Source organism: Callithrix jacchus, chromosome 7 (assembly GCF_049354715.1).
Source record: "Callithrix jacchus isolate 240 chromosome 7, calJac240_pri, whole genome shotgun sequence".
NCBI classification, from domain to species: Eukaryota; Metazoa; Chordata; class Mammalia; order Primates; family Cebidae; genus Callithrix; species Callithrix jacchus.
The window spans coordinates 151,977,303-152,000,024 of record NC_133508.1 but is presented as its reverse complement, the minus strand read 5'-3'; the positions used below and the strand labels follow the sequence as shown (position 1 = coordinate 152,000,024).

At 47.2% G+C, this 22,722-nt stretch overlaps 2 pseudogenes across 1 annotated transcript; both read right to left on the bottom strand.

Annotated features, from left to right (window-relative positions):
* Window positions 1-7,664: 7,664 nt before the first annotated feature.
* On the bottom strand, window positions 7,665-10,162 carry LOC100388943 (ADP/ATP translocase 3 pseudogene; annotated as a pseudogene).
* A 1,495-nt stretch (window positions 10,163-11,657) lies between these two features.
* LOC100412268 (D-3-phosphoglycerate dehydrogenase pseudogene) lies at window positions 11,658-13,542 on the bottom strand (annotated as a pseudogene). Its single transcript, XR_013520347.1, has one exon. The product of XR_013520347.1 is annotated as a D-3-phosphoglycerate dehydrogenase pseudogene (transcript).
* Between the last annotated feature and the right edge of the window lie 9,180 nt (window positions 13,543-22,722).

Genomic DNA, 22,722 nt, shown 5'->3' with positions numbered 1-22,722 from the left:
TTGCTTTAAGATTAATTTCAACATTAAACTCTGCCCATTATTTTAGGCTTCTTAATTTGTTGTGTGTACAGAATCGATTGTACATTCAAACTTAAACATAATTAGAGGACATATCACACCCTGGAATTAGGCTACAATACAGATGGCACACAAGTCCTTCTACAAGCAGTAGAGATAATAGAATATTCTGAACAATTAACCTTAAGATATCTGAATATCTTTTTTTTTTTTTTTTTTTTTTTTTTTGATACAGGGTCTCACTCTATCACCCAGGCTAGAGTACAGTAACCCCATCTCTGCTCACTGCAGCCTCTGCCCCACCCGGCTCAAGTGTCAGTCTTCCTGCCTCAGCCTCCTGAGTAGCTGGCACCACAGGCATACACCACCACACCTGGGAATGTTTTTGTATTTTTAGTAAAGACGGAATCTTTGCCTTATTTCCCAGGCTGGTCTCAAACTCCTGATCTCAAGCGATCCCCTCGCCTCAGCCTCCCAAAGTGCTGAGGTTACAGGCATGAGCCACGGCACCTGCCCCCGAACATCATTTTGAAGTGGAAAAAATTTTAGAGTCGTGGAGGCATACAATATGGTCTAGTTGTATTTTAAGGTGCTAAACAGAGAGATGGGCAGCAAGATACTGTAGAGGAGTGCTGATACTAACGTCAGATGCCACGGCCAACCTGCCTGCAACATTCCTAGCTCTGTTACGTTAGGGAAGTGGGGGTGTGGGCCTGTGTATGTACTATTATAAATACCAACACTGTCACATACTTTAGTTAAATAGCAGTGGTAGTGATGAGAAGAATCATATAAAAACCCAGATAGCTAGCAATTACTGAGACCTTTGTGTACGCCATTGATACAGTTTGGGTGTGTGTCCCGCCCAAATCTCACATCAAATTGTAATCCCCAGTGTTGGAGATGGGGCCTGGTGGGAAGCGACTGGGCCCCGGGGGCAGATTTCTCCTTTGATAAAGCCTCTCACCTCTGCTAGTTCTTGTGATAGTGAGTGAGTTATCATGAGATGTGTTTGTGTAAAAGTATGTAGTGCCTCCTGTCTCTTTCTCTTCCTCCTGCTCCAGCCACGTAATGTGTGCCAGCTTCCCTTTCGTTTTCTGCCATGATTGTAAGTTTCCTGAGGCCCCCCCAGCCATGCTTCCTGTACAGCCTGCAGAACCATGAGCCAATTAAACCACTTTATAAATTACCCAGTATCAGGTACTTTCTTTTAGAGACAGAGTCTTGCTCTGTTGCCCAGGCTGGAGTGCAGTGGCACGATCTCAGCTCACTGCAATCTCCACCCCCTGGGTTCAAGCAATTCTCCTGCCTCAGCCTCCTAGTAGCTGGGATTAGAGGCATGCGCCACCACGCCCGGCTAATTTTTTTGTATTTTTAGTAGAGACGGGGTTTCACCATGTTGGTCAGGCTGTTCTTGAACTCTGACCTGGTGATCTGCCTGCCTTGGCCTCCCAAAGTGCTGGGGTTACAGGCGTGAGCCACTGCGCCCAGCAGTATCAGGTATTTCTTTATAGCAGTGTGAGAATGAACTAGTACAGCCATGCAATATCCTATTTAATCCTCAAAATAACCCTAAGGGAAGCTGTCACGATCCTCATTTTACAGGAAAGGAAACCAAAGCTCCAAGATGCTAAGTAACTTGACTAAGGTCAGCTGATAAATCACAGATGGTCTAGATTTGAATCCAAATCTGCTGGGCAACAAAACTTTAGTCTTTCCAGTTCTTCTAGGTTATCTCCAGGGTTAAGTAATCCCTAACCTCCCAGAATCTGCTTTCTCATTTATAAAGTTGTATAAAAATATTTTACTTAAAACCCAAGATCCTTTTGTGGCTCAAAAAATCACATACCTGAAATAGCATGTACTGTAAAATACTAGCAAATGTAAACTTGCTAAAGACTTAGAAAATTTACCTGTTTTCCTTGAGGCAAATAGGTACATGTTCCTCCCTTCCTCGTGCTTTCCTCCACTTTCTTCCTGACATCCCGCCTTCCTGCCTTCCTTTCTTTGCTTTTTGTTCTCCCCCTTCCATTCCTTTTGTCCCCCTTTTTGTTCTCCTCTGCTTTCTTTCAATCCTGCAACAAATTCGTCCCCACCTCCATCCCTGCCTGGTTTGGGAGAGAATTAACCAGAGAGCCTAGTAGAGTGTGCATTTTAATTAGTAATCTACGACTCACTGGGAAATGGCTTTGTTACTCTGAAGACAGAAGGAGATGTGGATTTTCTCTTTTACCCAGAGCTGGTTGCACACCCAGGAGGGGCTCCGGCACAGTTGCTAAATAATGAATGATACCATACCCAGCTAGGTTACTCGTTGGATAAATACGAGCAATTTCTTTTTATGGGATCATCTTCATGCTGAGTCTTGGGCACCAGCCTGAATTCTCCTACTAAGAAAGTGGACATCTGCCCTTGATAGGGTGTAGTGGATAAGGCATAATGCCCGTGATCAGAAGATCTAGATCTGAGTCTCAGCTGTGACACTTTTTTGCTGTGTTACCTTAGGAAAGTTCTTTACCCTCTCTGAGCCTCAATTTTCTCTCTAAAAGGGGATCATGGTACCATCATGAATCTCAGTTTTGATTATAATTATGACTTTTCCAGTAATGTAAAGAGGGCAGGGATAAAAGGCAATGGGCTGAGCTTCCGAAAACTCTCATGAGTAGGACTTTAGAGAGTTCCCCTGGTTCCTTCTAGGCGTTCACTCGCAGCCTTATAATTCTCCTTATTTAGAAAAACAAGCACAGATGTCATGTATTACAACTTGCAGAGAACACAGCTGCCCCTAAGACAAAACAGTCATGATGATGGTGGGCAGGTGGGGTAAATTCCAGGGAACTGGGAGAGGCCATTTTCCCATGGGTGACTCACAATGGCTGAAGAAGGGAAAGGCAAGTATCTATTATACACAATTAGCAATCACCCCACAACCCTAGCTCATGTGAACCCCACCACCCTGAAAGCTGTTGCCTTTGCACAGTGTCCCCCACCCCATCTCCATTCCCAACTGCCGAGACACTCATTTTAACCTGCTTTCAGGAGGCAGAAACGTGGGTGGGAGGGAGGTGTCTCATGAGGTTTGCCCAAGGACACTCCTGCCCCTGACCGTGAGGGTAGGCTCCTGTCTCCTCCTCCTTGGGACCAGCTCTGGGCCACACTCACATGAAAAGGGAGTGTGATCCTTGAGCAGGCCCTGAATGTGGTGTTGGAAGATGGGACCCACAAGAAGACTCTGCCACAGAAGCGCTGTATAACTCAGGGCAAATCACTCACTTCTCTGAGCTTTAGTTTCCTCAGCAGTAAAATGGAGACACTAATATTTGTCCTGACTGCTTCACATTGCTGATGTGAACATCAAATTTAAAAACAAAAATAGGCCGGGCTCGGTGGCTCGAGCCTGTAATTCCAGCACTTTGAGAGGCCGAGGCGGGTGGATCACGAGGTCAAGAGATCGAGACCATCCTGGTCAACATTGTCAAACCCCGTCTCTACTAAAAATACAAAAAATTAGCTGGGCACGGTGGTGCGTGCCTGTAATCCCAGCTACTCAGGAGGCTGAGGCAGGAGAATTGCCTGAACCCAGGAGGCGGAGGTTGCGGTGAGCCGAGATAGCGCCATTGCACTCCAGCCTGGGTAACAAGAGCAAAGCTCCGTCTCAAAAAAAAAAGTAAAATAAAAATAAACAAACAAAAATCATGAGGACTAAAATGCTGTTTAAATATTTAGTTTTAGGAGAACAATGAAACCGTTAAGAGGAATAAGCTAGACATACACATAGCAACGTGGCTGAATCTTAAAACCATGATCCTGAATAGAAGACAGAATGAGCTATATATCACAGCCCCAGTCTCACAAACTAAAAATCCGCTCCCACAAAACAAGCATACATACTTTTCAAGATTCAACACTAAACAAATTAAAATGGTATGTGATCAGGGGATGGGGATAAAAGGAATGAATGAATAAAAGAATGAATGGATGGCAGAGGTCTTGCATGGACCAATGGTGACACTGTGGCATGAGATGAGGGGTAGAATAGTCCTGTGTACCTGAGGTTTGTTATTATTAAGCATCAGCTTCGTGAAGTAAGGGAACTGACAACACTTTCTTCTGCAGAGTAGTCATTCCTTGATTCATTTATTCAACAAATGTTGGTTGGGTCCTGACATAGTGGCGCATGCATGGAATCCTGGCATTTTGGGAGACCAAGGCAGGAGGATGCTTGAGCCAAGGAGTTTAAGACCAGCCTGGGCAACAGAGAGAGACCCCTCTGTACAAAAGTAAAAGAATTAGCAAGACATGGCAGCTCCTGCCTGTGATCCCAGCTACTTGGGAGGCTGAAGCAGGAAGCTCGCTTGAGCCCAGGAGTTGAAATTTGCAGTGAGCCATGATTGCACCACTGAACTCCAGCCTGAGTGACAGAGGGAGACCCTGTCTCTAAAAATATAAATAAATAAACATTGGTTGAACATCTGCAACAGGTCAAACTGTGCTAAGTACCAGCATAAGCTTCCCCCAAAAAATATGTCCTGCCTTTGTTTACAGACAAGGAAACAAATGATCACAGTATAGTATGACAGTGTCCGACAGAGGTGACAACAGAGAAACCCAGAGGAAAGGTCCCTCGCCCAGCCTGGGGGAGCGGGAGGAGGCTGTGTAAGCTAAGGCTGGAAGAAGGAGGCTTGAGCTGTGCTGAAGTATGCATATGGGTCAACCTGGTGAAGAAGGTAGGGATGAAGACTCTAGGTATAGGAAACAGCAAGTTCAACAGCACTGGCACGTAAAGCAGCAAGCAGCTCAGTACAGGCCAACATGGGCTGTCCCATGGCAGGCAGCTGGGGAGGCTGAGGCCAGAGATGCAGTCCACTCTGAAGGGTCTTCAAGACCAAGACAGGGACTTCAGAGATTCCCTAAATGCAGGGACCAGATCTGGTTTTTACCCAGGAGAACATGACACACAGATATGTATCTTTAGTAGCCACCACGGGGACAATGTGGAGATGGGTTAATGGAGAGAATCTTGGGGGTGAGGAGGCCATTCAGGAGGTTGCATGAGCACTGGAGGTCTGAACTAAGGCAGTGGATGGAATCTGAACTTGGTGGATGCAGAGAAGAGACTCAGGCTGTAAGACAGCAAGAGGTAGAGTCCAGGGTTATGTTGACTGGTGTATGAGTGGACATGGAGTAGAAAAGGGGTAAGAGAAGGTCAGAGATAATGTCCATGTTCCTGACTCAGAAATCAGAGTAGCTGACCATGTCATTCTCCAGAAAATGACATCCAGGAGGAGGGACAGCCTTGGGTAAACGGGCAGGGGACACAGAAGGTGGCTGTGCACACATACACCTCTCAGTAGAGGGCCCTGGATGGAAATATCTACATTTGGCAGCTCTGCCATATAAAACCACAGGAAGTGACAATACATCTGGAAAAATTTAAAGGATGAAAAGAGAAGAGAGTCAAGAATGAACCATGCATTTAAGGGACGGGAGAAGGAATTACAACCTGTGGGAAAAAGGAAAGAAAAGGTTAAGAATAAATGAGACCAGTGTGGTGGCTCATACCTGTAATCCCAGGGCTGTGCGAGACCAAGGCAGGAGGATCACTTGGGGCCAGGAGTTTGACACCAGCCTAGGAACCGTAACAAAATTCTGTCTCTCCAATGTGTGTGTGTGTGTGTTTTAATTAGCCAGGTGTGGTGGCACACACCTACAGTCCCAGCTACTTAGGAGGCTGAAGCAGGAGGATTGCTTAAGCCCAAGAGTTCAAGGCAGCAGTGAGCCAAGATCACACCACTGCACTCCAGTATGAGTGACAGGGTGAGATATTATCTCAAAAAACAAGAAGTGAATCATGGAAATCAAAAAGAAGAACCATTTCAAGAAGTAGGAAGCAGGGGTCAACAGATAGTGCAAATAAGTTAAGTAACATCGAGACTGAGTTGAGTATAACAACCAAAAGGCTACTGGTAACAGCAGGGAGTGCACCCCCACCACCATGGAGTGAGAAACAGAAAGTAGAAGCGGCGGGTGCAGAGAATTTTTAGGAAAGCTGTCTGTAAAAGGAAGGAAAAAGGCAGCGCTAGAGAAATGCAGGAAGAAATCGTTAAAGGACGAGAACGACTTGGGTAGATGCAGAGGAAAGGATTTAGGAGACAGGAAGAGATGGAAGATGCAGAAGAGAAGGGAAAGTTGATGGAAGGGGGTCCTAGCGAAGGAGATATGAGGATGGAGGGAAGTGCACAGCTGAAGGAATTCACATGGACTGAAGAAGGGACACCTCTTCCCCTGGGCACAACGAATTTTCCAGCTTTCTTAAAATAATACTCCATACATAGCTCTATGCTCTCTATAAAATGAGACTAGCATCTGTTAATGAGATTACTGTAAAGCTAATTTCGTTTCATTCTTTACCTCATTTCCTTTCTCCCCAACTTCCTCCAATAATGACAAGAGCAATGAGGTGCCCTGAGAAGCAGGATGGGGGGCCCAGCGTCAGCAGGGATGGGGAGAGGAAAAAAGAGTCCAGCATGTAGTGGGACATAAGAGGCTTCAACAACCCCTCAGAACCACATGCCTCCGCTGGACCTCAGCAAGCTGAGAAGCCCTGCGAGCTTACGGGGAGACTGCTGGCTTCCCTAGAGTTTATACCTTTTCTGACTTATCCCTGGTTCCAGCTCTGGATCCACCTCTACATTTTTAACTCACCCCTGCTCCTTTGGTTTGTGGGATTTTTCTTTCATTGCTGACTTCAGATTCTTGGCTCCTTCTCAAGAGTTTTGCCTTGTGTTCAACTCTCTGATATGCTAGCTTTTGACTACCTTGGGTAAAAATCAGGTACTTATGCTCCTCCTCATTCAAAAGGGAATTCGAGGGTTGACAAAGGGTTCATGATAAAAAGGGATTTTTGTCGTGCACGCATCACAGAGTGTACTTACACAAATCTCGACAGTACAGCCTACTGCACGGCTAGGCTACAAACCTGCACTGCATGTTACTGTCCCAAGTGCTGCAGGCAATTGTAACTCTATGGTATCTGGGGATCTAAACACACCTAAGTGTGGAAACTGTACAGTAAAAGTGTGGTATAAAAGATAAAGCTGTACACCTATATAGGGCCGTTACCATGACCCGAGCTTGCAGGATGGGAAGTTGCTCTGGGTCAGTGTGTGAGCCCTGAGTGAATGTGAAGACCCTACAAGGATTAGAAACACTGTACACCTAGACTATGCCAATCTGTCCCAAACTTTTCTTTCTTCAATGATAAATTACCTTTAGCTTATTTGCGTTTTTACTTTATACACTTTTTTTTTTTTTTTAAGTACAAATTGGGAAACATGATTCTTTCGTTTTAAATAAATACTTAAACACGACTCGGGTCCTACTATCATCTGGACTCTAGGTCTGAGCACTGGAGTGTCCGGCCCCCAGGCCCACAAGGACGCCATGGTTCCCTCCCCTCCAAGACATGGAATTGAGTGTCAATGATTGGATCACGACGTGCCCCTTTTCTAGAGCTTTCCCTGGCTGGCTGCTGACAGGATCCGGCTGGAAAAAAGACGAATTTCTTGAAGGTCCACGATCCACATGGTTAAGGATTCTAGCGGTTCTCTTGGTTCCCCTGGTGTGTGTGGAGGAGGCCGACGCCCTTAGATGACCTTCTTCGGCTCTTCGTACAGAACCAGCACGAAGGCGACCCCCATGCCCCGGAGGACATTGGACCACGGACCCTTGAAGAAGGGCTTGCCCCCCTCCTCTCTAAAGGTCTTCCTCCAACAGTCGATGGTGCCCGTGTACATCACGTCAGTTCCTTTGCACCCCGACTGCATCATCATCCACAGCCACACCGTGTGGAAGGGGTCGGAGACCACACGGGCCGCGCCGTCAGGGTCTGCGCGATTATCCAGCTCACCACGATGTGTGTGTTCTTGGGGTCGGGGAGCACGCCCTTGACTGTATCGTACACGCCAAAGTAGGCGGCCCGGTAGATGATGATGCCCTGCATGGAGACGCTGAAGCCCTGGGACAGGCCGCGGATGCCGTGGGACTTGGTGGTCTTCGCCAGGCAGTCTCCCAGGCCTCGGAACTCACACTCCATGCCTGACTTTTCCACGTCAGTTATCCAGCAGGTTCTGGCAAAATCCAGGGGGTACACACAAAGCAGACGGAGGTCGGGCCGGCAGCACCGCCGAGGCCAGGTTACCCACAAGGTACCTCCACAACTGCGTGTGCTTGTCCACGCCTCCCAGGAAGATCTGCTTGCTCTCATGCTTGAGGGTGAAGTCGAGGGCTTGCGTGGGGAAGTAGCGGATGACGTTGGCCAGGTTGCCCTCCGGAAGGACAGCACCTGTCCTTGGGGATGCGGACGATGTCGTCTGAGATGCCTCGTACTGCTTGTCGGCAGCGATCTGCTCGCTGGCGTGCTGGACCTGCAGCAGCAGCTTGACCCACTCGATCCGGGCCATGGCCATTTTGGAGAAGGCGGCGGCGATGCCTCCTGCCAGGAAGTCTGTGGCAAGGAGATGGCCGGTTCCCTCATGGTGGCGGGGCAGGCAGCGGAGCGGGCTGACAGCAGGAGAGCAGGCACGGAGAGTGAAGAGAGGGCATCTACTTTATATACTTTTTAAATTTTTTTATTAATTTTTTGACTCTTTTGAAATAACAGCTTAAACACATTGCACAGCTGTACAAAAATATTCCCTGTGTATTCTTATTCTATAAGCTTTCTTCTTAACATTTTTAAATATTTGTATTTTGTAAATTTTTGGTTAAAAACGAAGACACAAACACATTAGCTTAGGCCTACACTGGGTCAGGATCATCAATATCACTGTCTTCCACACGCACGTCTTGTCCCACTGGAAGGTCTTTATGGGGAATAGCACACATGGAGCTGTCATCGCCTATGATACCAAAGCCTTCTGGAATACCTCCTGAAAGACCTGTCTGAAGTGAAACTGTTTTACCGTTGACTTTTTTTTAATAGGTAGAAGAAGTATACTCCAAAACAATGATTAAAAGTAAAACATAAGTCAGCAACACATTTATCACTATCAAGTATTATGTACTGTACATAATTGTATGTGCTAGACATTTTATTATGACACTTTAAGTTCTGAGATACATGTGCAGAACATGCAGGTTTGTTACATAGGTATACACGTGCCATGGTGGTCTGCTGCACCCATCAACCCATCATCTACATTAGGTATTTCTCCTAATGCGATCCCTCCCCAGCCCCCACTCCCCAACAGGTCCCGTTGTGTGATGTTCCCCTTCCTGTGCCCATGTGTTCTCATTGTTCAATTCCCACTTAGGAGTGAGAACATGCAGTGTTTGGTTTTCTGTTCTTGTGTCAGTTTGCTGAGAATTGATGGTTTCCAGCTTCATCCATGTCCCTGCAAAGGACGTGAACTCCTTCTTTTTATGGCTGCATAGTCTTCCATGATGTACATGTGCCACGTTTTCTTTATCCAGTCTGTCGTTGATGGGCATCTGGGTACGTGCTAGATGTTTACATGGCTGGCAGTGCAGTACCAGCACCACCACAAACACCTGAGTAATGCATTGTGCTCATTAGGCAATAGGAATTTTTCAGCTTCATTGCAATGCTATGGGACCATTGTCGTCTCTGCAGTTCATCATTGACCAAAACATTGTTATGTGGCATGTGACTGCATACCAATATACAGGTTGATCAGATTTACACTATCATATATTGAGAGGAGACGAAGAAAGTGACCGTGAGAGATAATAAATGCTCATTGTTTTAATCTACTAAGTTTTGTGGTAATTTGTGTTTCTCACTACAAAAATGGAAAAGTGGGAAATCAACAATGTCTAAAACAGAAAAAAGCGGCAATATAATCTTGTTATTTCGAGATATGGAAGTGGTATCCTAAAAAAGCTTACAACAGTTGGAGCTGGAGGATGTACTTCTAAGGCGGCTCGCTCACACGGCTGGCGAGTTATTGCTGGCTGTTAGCAGGTGGCCTCAGTTCTTTACCACATGGACCTCTCCATTGTGCTGTTTGCGTATCTTCACAACATGGCAGCTGACTTCCTCCTGAGTGGGCAGTATAGGAAAGAACATGGTGGAAGCCACAATTCCTTTTATGACCTGGATCCAGAAGTCATGTTCCATCATGCTGGGTATAACTTATAGCTACACAGGTCACCCTATTCTATGTGGGAAGTGACTACACAAAGGCGTGACAAGGATCGCTGGGGGCCATCTGAGGGGCTGCCACGCAAGTATTCAAAAAGTGGAAATTTGCCTGACACACTGAACCTCATCCTTAATCCTTTTAATGGTAAGTACATAAAGAGGTAGGCCAGTGGCATAAATGCTCAGCCTTGTTCAATAGAGCTAGCTAGCCAGAGGCCAAAACAATATGCTCCCGTCTCTGGAGGTCTGACTTATCTGTGAATAAGACTAATGGAATCTATAGGAATGGTGGGAATGCATGTCTTTTATCTCTATGAATGCTATTTTTCACCACCAAGCATTTGGTAAATTTTGAGCTGCAGGGAGCTCAGTGTTATGCTGACAAGTACATGGGGTAACAGCCCCTCCCCGTTACCAATTAAGGGCAGCCTTATTCAATAGCCTGGGCTGGAGATGGGCTGTCAGCCTTCTGTGAAAGTTCAGGAGTCTGGCTACGGCACATGCTTGGCTGGAAGGCAAGCCTCCTGAATGTAACACCTGTCCTAGATGCAGACAGTTTTGGCATTTAGGGCACTCCAACTTTAAATCCTTGCCCAAGAGCAGAAAAAGAATTTATTCTTTCTTTTAAATTCTATCAACCCTTCAAAGTCCAGCTCAAAAGTCCCACCACCCCCCACATTCAGCCTCCCTCATTCCCTTCATACCTGCTCTTCTGCCCTCTCCAGACCAGTATCCAGGCCTCTTGGGCCTCTTCCCTGCTTCCCTGTCCGACCTTACTGATACAGAGGGAATTAACCAAGACTGCTAAGGAAAGGTGGGTACAGAGCAGGACTCATAGGCACACAGATGTGGATATATTGACCCCAACAAAAACACCACTGTCTCATTCAGATATGAGACACACCTCACCCAGATACCCCTGTCAGCTTGTACCTTCTCAGACCTCAGGTCTACCACGAAGCCCACTTACCTTTACAAAATGTGCCTTTAAAAAAGGATGATTCCAGGGCGCAGAGATACACGAAAATGATACCCAAAATTGTGTGTTTGTTCAGGCATTTCTTTTTCTGGGAAAAGAGTACTTTCATCAGATTCTCAAGGCCCAAAGAAGTTAAGAGTCCTTATCAGTGGACACAAACCACACCATGCAGGCCAGATGGAGCCCTGTGAGGTTACTGGTTTAGACTGCATAGGGTTTGGGGAGTTTTTACAACGTTTAAAAGTCACATGATTTTGCACAAAAATACAGATTTCTGGCTTTTTAAAAAAATTAAAATGAAGCAACCTTGAGCCCACATTCCCTGATGGCGAGAACTGGCTGGCCCAGGGCAGCAGCTGCCCTTCAGATGGGGCAGGGGCTCCCCACAGTCCCCAGTGGACAGTTCCTTTTTGATGATTTTGTCTTCCCTCTCCTAGTTTAGGTCCTCTGTTTAAGATCTTCAAAAATTGGTGAGTGTTTCTCCCAGCAGTTGGTTTTTTTTTTTTTTTTTTTTTTGCGGGTAGGGTCTTTATTAGAAGATGGTTACTGCTGTACCACAGGGTCAGACGAGCGCCGGGTAAGCAGTGTCAGAGGCCTGTGTTCAGCCCAAGAATGTGGATCTTCTCTCCCTGTTGATCACAGTGGGTAGGTTTCTTCAGAAAAGCCCCAGAGGCGGGGACCCGTGAGCCCCAAGGTTAGAAGTGGAACTGGAAGGCCTCGGTCACATGCTGCTTCCACGCTTCCAGGCTGGGCAGCAAGGAGGAGATGCCCATGACGTGCCAGGTCTCCCCGTCTGACACCAGTGAAGTCTGGTAGGACAGCAGCCGCACGCCTGCCTCTGCCAGGAGGCCAATCATGGTAGGCAGCATTGCAGGGTCGGAGGTCTGAGTCCGGAATAGGAGCAGGGGCAGGCCCCTGCGGAGAGGCACTTCTGGCCTGAAGACAGCTCGGTTGAGCCCCTGCAGCACAGGTGTGGTGCCCTGGACCAAGCCCACAGCCTGGTAAGGGGCGCCTGCCAGGGCCACGGCCAGGAGACATTCACCGAAACCCTGCTCCCCTGGTGCTGCCAGGCTGTGGGAGGTGGTGACATTGAGGCCAGCCTCTTCCACCAGCAGCTTGGCGTTCACCAAGTTCACATCCGCCTGCTTGGAAGCCTCCTTCAAGAGGCCGACGATGACTGCAGGGCTTAGGCAGGTCCCGGCGTTCTTCAGGGGCGCTCCTTGTGTTATCACCTGGATGGTCCCTTTGGGAGACCCAGCCCAAGCTCGCATCAGTGTCCCCAGAGCTTCTGCCAGACCAATCCAAGGCTTGGTGTGTGGAGAGAAGGCGCTGGTAAGGGCCTGGGCATTTACAACCCCCGTGAGAGATTTCCCCTTCACCATGTCCACGAACTGAACAGCAATTTCCTCCCCACAACGGCTCTGCGCCTCCTTGGTGCTGGCTCCCAGGTGGGGACAGCTGATGACATTCTCATGATCCACCAAGGTTCGGTCCCGTGGCGGCTCTTCCGTAAACACGTCCAGCGCAGCCCCGGCACACTGGCCAGACTGCAGCGCCCGGAGCAGGGCGCCTTCGTCCACGATCCCTCCACGGGCGCAGTTCACCACACGTACCCCCTTCGTGCACTGGGCAAAGGTGCCGTCGTTCAATAAGCCTGTGGTGGAGGGCAGGAGAGGAGTGTGCACAGTGATGAAATCACAGAGAGGCCAGATCTCCTCCAGGGGCAGCTGTTGAACACCAAAGGAGGCCGAGACCTCTGGGGAAATGATGGGGTCATACCCGATCGTCTTCATCCCAAAGGACTGCATCCGGGTAGCCACCTCTCTCCCAATCCTGCCTAGGCCAAGAATTCCCAGGGTCTTTCCATTCAGCTCTGTTCCCATGAACTTCTTCCGCTCCCATTTGCCATCCTTCATCGAAGCCGTCGCCTGGGGGATCTGCCTGGCCAGGCTCAGGATCATCCCGCAGGTGAGTTCTGCAGCACTGAGGCTGTTCCCATTGGGGGTGTTCATGACCAAGACGCCCTTCTTTGTGGCGGCTTCCAGGTCCACGTTGTCCACGCCTGTGCCAGCCCTGCCCACCACCTGGAGCTTCTCAGCTGCACTGATAACATCAGCGGTCACCTTGGTGGCAGAGCGGACGATGAGGCCTTCACAGTCCTGCAGCTCGGCTATCAGCTCTTCTTTGCTAAGGTTCTGCTTCTCCACCACCTGCAGCCCTCCATCTTGCAAGATCCTCCGGCAGCAAGGGTCCAGGCTGTCGCTGATGAGCACTTTCCGCAGGTTTGCAAAGGCCATTGCTGGAGGTGGCCTCGGAGTCGGTCGCTGCAAGTGGAGGTGTTAAGCCGAGAAGCCGCGGTCGGGCCTGGCGCGCCGGAGTCCCAGCAGTTGGTTTTTATTGGTTGCAAGCCACTGTTCTCCATTTTTGGTAACTCTCCCTACCCAGCATTACACTTTCAACAGGAGCACACCCTCATTCATGCTTTGTGGGGAGGGGAGCGCTTCTTTCCACTGTGACATTTCATTACCTGTCAGAAGAGCCTGCTTGAGCAGGGTGCTCCCACCAGACTCTACCTGACTAGAAACCAGGCAGGCACCAGCCCTGAGAGCCCATTCACCTTGGTTTCTGGGATGGATGCTAACAACCTCAATTTGTTCTAGAGGTGAGCACTGTTGATATGGTTTGGCTCTGTGTCCCCACCCAAATATCATCTTGAACTCTAATCCCCAGGTGTCGAGGGAGGGGCCTGGTGGGAGGTGACTGGATCATGGGGGTGGTTTCCCCTATGCTGTTCTTGTGATGTGAGTGAGTTCTAGCAAGATCTGATGGTCTTTAAAGTAGCACTTCCCCTTCACTCTCTTTCTCCCCAGCAGCCATGTAAGATGTGCCTTGCTTCCCCTTTGCCTTCTGCCATAATTGTAAGTTTCCTGAGGCCTCCAAGCCATGCAGAACTGTGAGTCCATTAAATCTCCTTTCTTTATAAATTACCCAGTCTCAGGTAGTGTCTTTATAGCAGTGTGAAAACTGATTGACACAGCCATCATCAGTAATAAGGATGATACTCTGTTCTACACCAGACTACACATTCTTTTCCATCTTTAGCCTGTGGACTCAGGAGTTGCATTACTCTTCACTTACTAATTCTGTGACCTTAGACAAGTTACTTAAGCTCTCTTCTGCCTCAGTTTCCCAGGCTGTATAAGGAGGATAATAGTGTCACCCTTATAGAACTGTCACAAAGAGGAAACAAGAAGATTTAGTTTTAAATGCTAAGCCTAATATCCAGAACATTGTAAGAATGCACCAACTATAAATTATTATGATTTTTGATCTCAGTGACTGAAGAATTAAACCAAACCAAAACAAGAAATAAAACACAAAATAAATACTAATTTTCTCTGATTGGAGCATGGTTCCTCAGCTCCACCTTTCTTCCCTTTGATGATTCCCCAAAGTAACTCCAGGAAATTCCCAGGGATCCACTCCAGGGATCCACTCAAGGGATCCTCCAGACATGTTTGTCATTTTTGTTTTTGTTTTTGTCGAGACAGGATCTCACTTTTTTTTTTTCAGACTGATCTCGCTCAGGCTGGAGTGCAGTGTCACAATCATAGCTCACCGCAGTGTCAATCTCTCAAACTCAAGCAATCCTCCCACATCAGCCTCCTGAGTAGCTGGGACTATGGTTACATGTCACCATGCCTGGCTTTTTCTTTTTCTTTCTTTCTTTCTTTTTTTTTTTTTTTGAGATAAGGTCTCACTCTGTTGCCCAGGCTGGAGTGCAGTGGTGCAATATTGGTTCACTGCAACCTCCACTTCCCAGGTTCAAGTGATTATCCCTTCTCAGCCTCCCAAGTAGCTGGGACTGCAGGCACACACCACCATGCCCAGCTAATTTTTGTATTTTTAGTAGAGATGGGTTTCACCATGTTGGCCAGGATGGTCTCAATCTCTTGACCTTGTGATCTGCCTGCCTCATTCTCCTAAAGTGCTGGGATTACAGGCGTGAGCCACTGGGCTCGGCCCTGGCTATTTTTTTTTAACTAGAGATACAGTCTCACTATGTTGCCCAGGCTGGTTTTGAACTCCTGAGCTCAAACAATGCCTCTGCCTCAGCCTTCCAAAGTGCTGGGATTACATGCAGGAGGCACCACACCCCGCCAGACATAGTTCAAACCAGTCTCCTAGCTGCTGAAATGGCCCTCCACTGACCCTGTGCTGGAGCTGAGACACCTGACAGTAGCCCTTGGCTCCTCTCTCCCTTGCCCCCACGTTCAGCAATCCCAGGTCCTGTTGTCAACAATCCCTCCTAAATTTTTCCCCACCTCTTCACTGTTCTCAACCCCACTGCTACTACCCTGCCTTTGTAGATTTTTTTCTTTCATCTATGAAATTGAATAATTCACTCATTTAGCCAATATTTATAGGTACCTACTATATGCCAGGCTGAAGGCATCTGGTGAGACGGCAGTGAGCAAGACAGACATATACCTGCCCTCAAGGGGCTTCCATTCTACTGGAAGGAGGCAGAAAATAAACAGAGAAGTAAAAGCTATACTGTGGTGAATGGAGAAAAATACAATATGGAAACAGAACAGGGAGTTGAGGGTAGAGAACTACTTTAAATAAAATGGCCAGGAAGGCTTCCCTGGAAAGGAGACATTCCAGAGAGGGGCACAAAAGCCCTGAATTCATCATAGCTGGTGTGTTCAAGGATCAGTGTGTCTGAGCCAGAGAATACTAAGTGGAGATAACGGGTCAGCCTGCGTGGGGCCTTGGAATAGTTCCTTTGAATGATTCTGGGTCTTTACTGTGAGTGCAATAAGGAGGCTTAACTGAGACCTCCCCATCTGTCACCTGCATTACTCTAAGAGTCTCCTATCTGGCCTTCCTGAAGTATCTGCCCAGTCTGTTAACTCTTTATAACTCCTCTTCTTAACATCTACAACAGGTTGCCAGAAACTACCTGTCTCCCCACTAAAGCTTAAAAACTTTGTGATTTGCACTTAGGCCTATCTCCTTCACTTTCCCACAGCCACTATCCAAGCAACACCCACTCCTGGGTGATGTAGGACTGATTCTAACTCCCTGTGTGGCCCACAGCCTCTCACTCCCTTTTTGTTACAGCTGTTTCCTCTGTACTCAGCGTATATCCCCTTTCCCTTCTAATATGGTTTGACTCTGTGTCCCCACCAAATCTCGTGTTGAAATGTAATCCCCAGTGTTGGAGGTGGGGCCTGGTAGGAGGTGTTTATATCGGGGCAGGGGGAGGGCGGGAAGATCCCTCATGAATGGCTCAGCACCATCCCCTTGGTGATGAGCGAGTTCAGACAAGATCCAGTTGTTTAAAAGTATGTGGCACCTCCCCTCTTCACACTCTCTCTTGTTTCCATTCTTGCCATGTGAGATGCCAGCTCCCCTTCTGCCTTCTGCCATGATTGAAAGCTTCCTGAGGCCTCACCAGAAGCTGAGCAGATGCTAGTGCCATGCTTCTTATACAGCCTAAAGAACTGTGAGCTGATTAAACCTCTTTTCATTGTACATACCCAGCCTCAGGTATTTCTTTATAGCAATACAAGAACAAACTAATACATCTTCCTTCTCTGCTAACTGCTCAAGTGCTTCCCTAACCACCCTGAGGTGAGGAGAAGAACACCCCCAGCCAGGAGGTTCCCCATCCCGTGCATATGTCATTGTCCATTCGTTCATCTGTCCGCCCCAGTAGAGCACTCTGAAGGCAGAACAGTGTGCAGCACAATTCCTTGCACAAAATAGAAGCTCAATCAAATGCAAGTTGAAACCTGAGTGATCCCACCCTCTTTGAACCTGATCCATGAAGTTAAAGCTCATCTTTTCCTCTGTTCTAAGCACTTCCTTGCTTTTGGTTTCTAGCAGTAGTTGCAGTCCAATCTTTATTAGTTACGTGTGTGTATATGTGTTACATCCTCTCGTGGGTTACAGACAATATTGGAGTTAATTTTTGCAACCACATTCCACTCTCATCCCTGCAATGCCTCCCACAGGGAGAGCCTTATAAACAGAAGAGTAGGGTCTACAGCCATACCACCCTGAACGTGCCTGTTCTTGTGAAGCTAAGCAGGGTTGGGCCTGGTTTGTGCTTGAATGGGAGACTAACTGGAAATGCTGGGTGCGGTAGGCTTTATTTTATTTAAAAGTACATATATTTTTTCTTTTTTTATTGTATTTTAGGTTTTGGGGTACATGTGCAGAACATGCAAGATAGTTGCATAGTTACACACGTGGCAGTATGGTTTGCTGCCTTCCTCCCCTTCACCCACATCTGGCATTTCTCCCCATGCTATCTCTCCCCAACTCCACACCCCCACTGTCCCTCCCCTATTCCCCCCAAAAGACCCCATTGTGTAGTGCTCCCCTCCCTGTGTCTATGTGTTCTCATTGTTCAACCCCCACCTATGAGTGAGAACATGTGGTATTTCATTTTCTGTTCTTGTGTCAGTTTGCTGAGAAAGATGGTCTCCAGGTTCATCCATGTCCCTACCAAGGACATAAACTCATTGTTTTTGATTGCTGCATAATATTCCATGGTGTATATGTGCCACATTTTCCCTGTCCAGTCTATCATCGATGGACATTTGGGTTGGTTCCAGGTCTTTGCTATTGTAAACAGTGCTGCAATTAGCATTCATGTGCAAATGTCCTCACAGGAGAATGATTTATAATCCTCTGGATGTATACCCAGTAATGGGATTGCCGGGTCAAATGGAATTTCTATTTCTAGGTCCTTGAGGAATCGCCACACTGTCTTCCACAATGGTTGAACTAATGTACACTCCCACCAGCAGTGTAAAAGTGTTCCTATTTCTCCACATCCTCTCCAGCATCTGTTGTCTCCAGATTTTTTAATGATCGCCATTCTAACTGGCGTGAGATGGTATCTCAATGTAGTTTTGATTTGCATTTCTCTGATGACCAGTGATGATGAGCATTTTTTCATATGTTTGTTGGCCTCATGTATGTCTTCTTTTGCAAAGTGTCTGTTCATATTCTTTTCCCACTTTTGAACGGGCTTGTTTGTTTTTTTCTTGTAAGTCTGTTCTAGTTCTTTGTAAATTCTGGATATCAGCCCTTTGTCAGATGGGCAAACTGCAAAAATTTTTTCCCATTCTGTTGGTTGCCGATTCACTCTAATGACTGTTTCTTTTGCTGTGTAGAAGCTGTGGAGTTTGATTAGGTCCCATTTGTCTATTTTGGCTTTTGTTGCCAGTGCTTTTGGTGTTTTGGTCATGAAGTCCTTGCCTACTCCTATGTCCTGAATGGTTTTGCCTAGATTTTCTTCTAGGATTTTTACAGTGTTAGATCTTATATTTAAATCTTTAATCCATCTGGAGCTAATTTTAGTGTAAGGTGTCAGGAAGGGGTCCAGTTTCTGCTTTCTGCACATGGCTAGCCAATTTTCCCAACACCATTTATTAAATAGGGAATCCTTTCCCCATTGCTTGTTTTTGTCAAGTTTGTCAAAGATCAGATGGTTGTAGATATGTTGTGTTGCCTCCAAGGCCTCTGTTCTGTTACATTGGTCTATATCTCTGTTTTGGTACTAGTACCATGCTATTTTGATTACTGTAGCCTTGTAGTATAGTTTGAAGTCTGGTAGTGTGATGCCTCCTGCTGTGTTCTTTTTGCTTAGAATTGACTTGGCTATGCGGGCTCTCTTTTGGTTCCATATAAAGTTTAAGGTGGTTTTTTCCAGCTCTGTGAAGAAGGTCATTGGTAGCTTGATGGGGATAGTGTTGAATCTATAAATTACTTTGGGCAGTATGGCCATTTTCATGATACTGATTTTTCCTAACCATGAACATGGAATGTTTCTCCATCTGTTTGTGTCCTCTCTTATTTCATTGAGCAGTGGTTTGTAGTTCTCCTTGAAGAGGTCCCTTACGTTCCTTGTTAATTGTATTCCTAGGTATTTTATTCTCTTTGCAGCGATTGTGAATGGCAGTTCGTTCTTGATTTGGCTCTCTTTAAGTCTGTTATTGGTGTATAGGAATGCTTGTGGTTTTTGCACATTGATTTTGTATCCTGAGACTTTGCTGTTGCTTCTCAGTTTCAGATTTTGGGCTGAGACGATGGGATCTTCTAGATATACAATCATGTCATCTACAAATAGAGATGATTTGGCTTCCTCCTTTCCTATTTGAATACCCTTTATTTCTTTTTCTTGCCTGATTGCTCTGGCTAGAACTTCCAGTACTATATTGAATAGGACTGGTGAGAGAGGGCATCCTTGTCTAGTGCCAGATTCCAAAGGGAATGCTTCCAGTTTTTGCCCATTCAGTGTGATATTGGCTGCTGGTTAGTCATAAATAGCTTTTATTACTTTGAGATACATTCCATCAATACCGAGTTTATTGAAGGTTTTTAGCATAAAGGCTGTTGAATTTTGTCAAAGGCCTTCTCTGCATCAATTGAGATAATCATGTGGTTTTTTTCTTTGGTTCTGTTTATGTGGTGAATTATGTTTATAGACTTGTGTATGTTGAGCCAGCCTTGCATCCCCAGGATGAAGAGTATGGGCTTTGATATCAGACTGGCCTTTGCATGTTGGCCTCCTGGCCTGTGTGGCACTGGCCAGCCATTTTATCTCTTAGTTTTGCCCTCCTTTTTTGGAAGATGGGGATGCCTAGCTCAAAGTGTTACTGGAGGAGCCGAAGGACCTACTATGCAGGGTTTACCATTAGGTTACTGGCTCAACAAAGGCGCTGTTGCATTGGAGGCACGGTGCCGCGTTTCTCAAACTTGTCTAAGATGCAGTCCCTTTTAAAGGAGAAAAAATTTCATTAGATCCTGAGGAACACATATGCAAAAACACAGACTTAAGTTTTTTCTTTATAAAATGGTACGAGTTTTTGCAAAGCTTATCATAAAATTGAAAAGTCAAAATCCCAGCAATTCTTGGAGAACTAGCAGAACATAAGACTGCATCCACAGACTCCAATCTAAGAAGCTGTTGTTTACTGAGTTGACTTGGGGCAGAACCAGAGGCGGAGGAAGGCAGGAGGCCACTTCCTTCGCTGGCAGCGTGGCTTCCCTCCAGATGACATTTTTCACGGTGGGCTGCAGAGACCAGAGATTTTTGTTCTTCCCATGGGGATTGGGTAGGAGAAGTAGGAGGGGAACATGTGAGGAGGAGCCAAAAGGCTAGCGGTTTGACCCTGGTGGCTCTTGCCTGGTGTGGGTCCAACCAGTGTGTGTAACCTCCCACCCGAGCCCTGGAGCCAGCAGTACCTTGCACAAGAAGGAGGAGTGGGACTGTGGCAAGAGGGCTCATGAGCAGAGGCAGAAATTTCAAGGAAAATAGTGGAACTCACAATTGTATATCTCTAGCAGATGGGAAAGTCACCACATGAAGAGAAGGTCATCCAAAGCACAGAAGAACCGGGGCAGCCAAATGTAAAGAGAACCCCTGGCCCTCCTCCTTCCCTGCCCCAGACCCGCAGGGTCAAAGGAAGCCTTGCAGGGGCTGACGATCCTTGGGGTCTGCCGCGCAGCTGCTCTATAAATGCCACTTCTCAACCCAGCCTCCCCAAACACACTCCTCCCCTCTTCTCTCCCCACTAGCACAACTCAGTCTCTGGAAAGTCACCCTGGCCACAGACCCAGAGTGGAAACATCCAGAGATTTTGCAACTTGGGTTTCAAAGAGATCTGGAGAGCTCCCGCCCCACCAGCAGCATGGTAGGTCCTCCCTCAGAGACAGGCCAAGGCCTCAATAGTAAACAGACCAGCTGCTCACATCCCCCCTCACAAAAGCCGAAATAGAAGCCTAAATGATCATGACAGCGACTAGCAGCCTCATTGTGCGAACGCAGGGATCACGGACATTCAGAATTAATCTGGAGACAGCAGCAGCTGCCCGGGAGCAAGGGCCTCCTCTGCGGCTCTTTCCTCATTAGAGACCCTCACTAGAGACTATCTCGCTTGGAATGCTATTCTCCCCTCGGGAGACGTTGGGAAGAGCACCGTGACATTAAACCAAGCCTAGCACACGAAAATGTTCCCAGGGGCAACTTCGCAGGGGCATCAGTGCCGTGATCCTGCTGCGACTGAATATGAAGCAGCTCCTGGGAGCTCCCCGACCACCCGCTCAGCGCTGGTGGAGGCAGGAGAGCCCCAGGGACACACCCCTTCCAGCAAAGAGTTCTGGATTGTGGAAGAGCGAGCTCTGATCTTAAATCACTGGAGTGCAGCCCAGCCAGAACCAAAAGAAAGAGAACGTCGACTGTTGGCCCACAAAGCACAAAGCACAAGCAGAACTCCTTTTCCTCCACCTCTCCTGCGCCCACCTCCTTCCTTCCCGAGCCGCTGTAAATTGCAAGGGTTTTCCAGAAAGCAATTTGCGATGTGTGCCTAAGTTCTTACTAGGTTCGACTTCTAGGAATTCAACCCCCCAAAATAATCTGTTTTGTTTCCCCAAGCAGTTGCCGAAGATGGCAGGTGGGGCTTGGGGGGTTAACGGGGGCAGGTCCTGGTGCTCCTCCTGGGAACCTGGGGCCATCGTGGCTAAGCAGGCACAGCTGGGCCGGAGGGTGGGGGTCCTGCGCGGCTAGGGCATCAGCATTTCTGGCAATTTCTGCAGAAACAAGGGAAAGTACCTGGCCCTGCTCCGCAAGCGGATGAACACCAACCCTCCCCGGGCCCCCAGCTATCTGCTTTGGACTGCACGAGGCCAAGCTGCACGAGGCCAAGCCGCCCGAGACCACCCCACAGTGTGTGCTGGGATCCCATGGCCCTGCGACAAGAAACAGCTGAGGAAGTTCCTGCAGCCCTCCGGATGGTGCATCTGAAGCCTACAAGAAAGCTGGCCTGCCTGTGGCGGCGGGTTCATGAGGCAGGCTGGAAGCGGCAGGCAGTGACAGCCACCTGCAGGAGGAGAGGAAGGAAAAGGCCAGGATCCACTGCAGGAAGGGAAAACAGCTCTTGGGCCACAGAAACAGGCGCTAAAAAACCGTGGAGAAAACTGACAGACAGACGGAGGTCCTCAAGACCCATGGACTCCTGGTCTGAGCCCAATATACACTGCAGTCCTCAAAAAATAAATAATAAAATAAATAAACAACTAAATAAATCATCTTTTTTGTTGTTGTTGTCTTACATATATAGGTGTTATCTTTAAAGTGTTATTTGTAGTAAACATAAACGGTCCAAAAAGAAGAGATCAATGAGTGAAGGGCGGCATTTTTGTGCAGGGCAACACTATGTATGTGGCCAACAACAAAAAACTTTTGAAGCAAAAATTATAATATGGGAGACAGTCTCATGCTGTGTTAGTAATCTTTAAAAAGCATTTTCCCAAACATTATTTCTGATATTTCCAATGATGGAAAGCCAAAAAGAAACAGATGTATACATTTAAAAGCTAGAAGGATATATCATTGTGTGGGGGGTATATGGATGATTTTTTTCTTCTTTGTACTTTTCAAATTTCCTACAATTTACCTGTATTACTTTTCTAATTAGGGCATCAAAAGCCATAAATTGTCTTCCTAAAAGACAAACACATACGTACTTTTATTCAATAC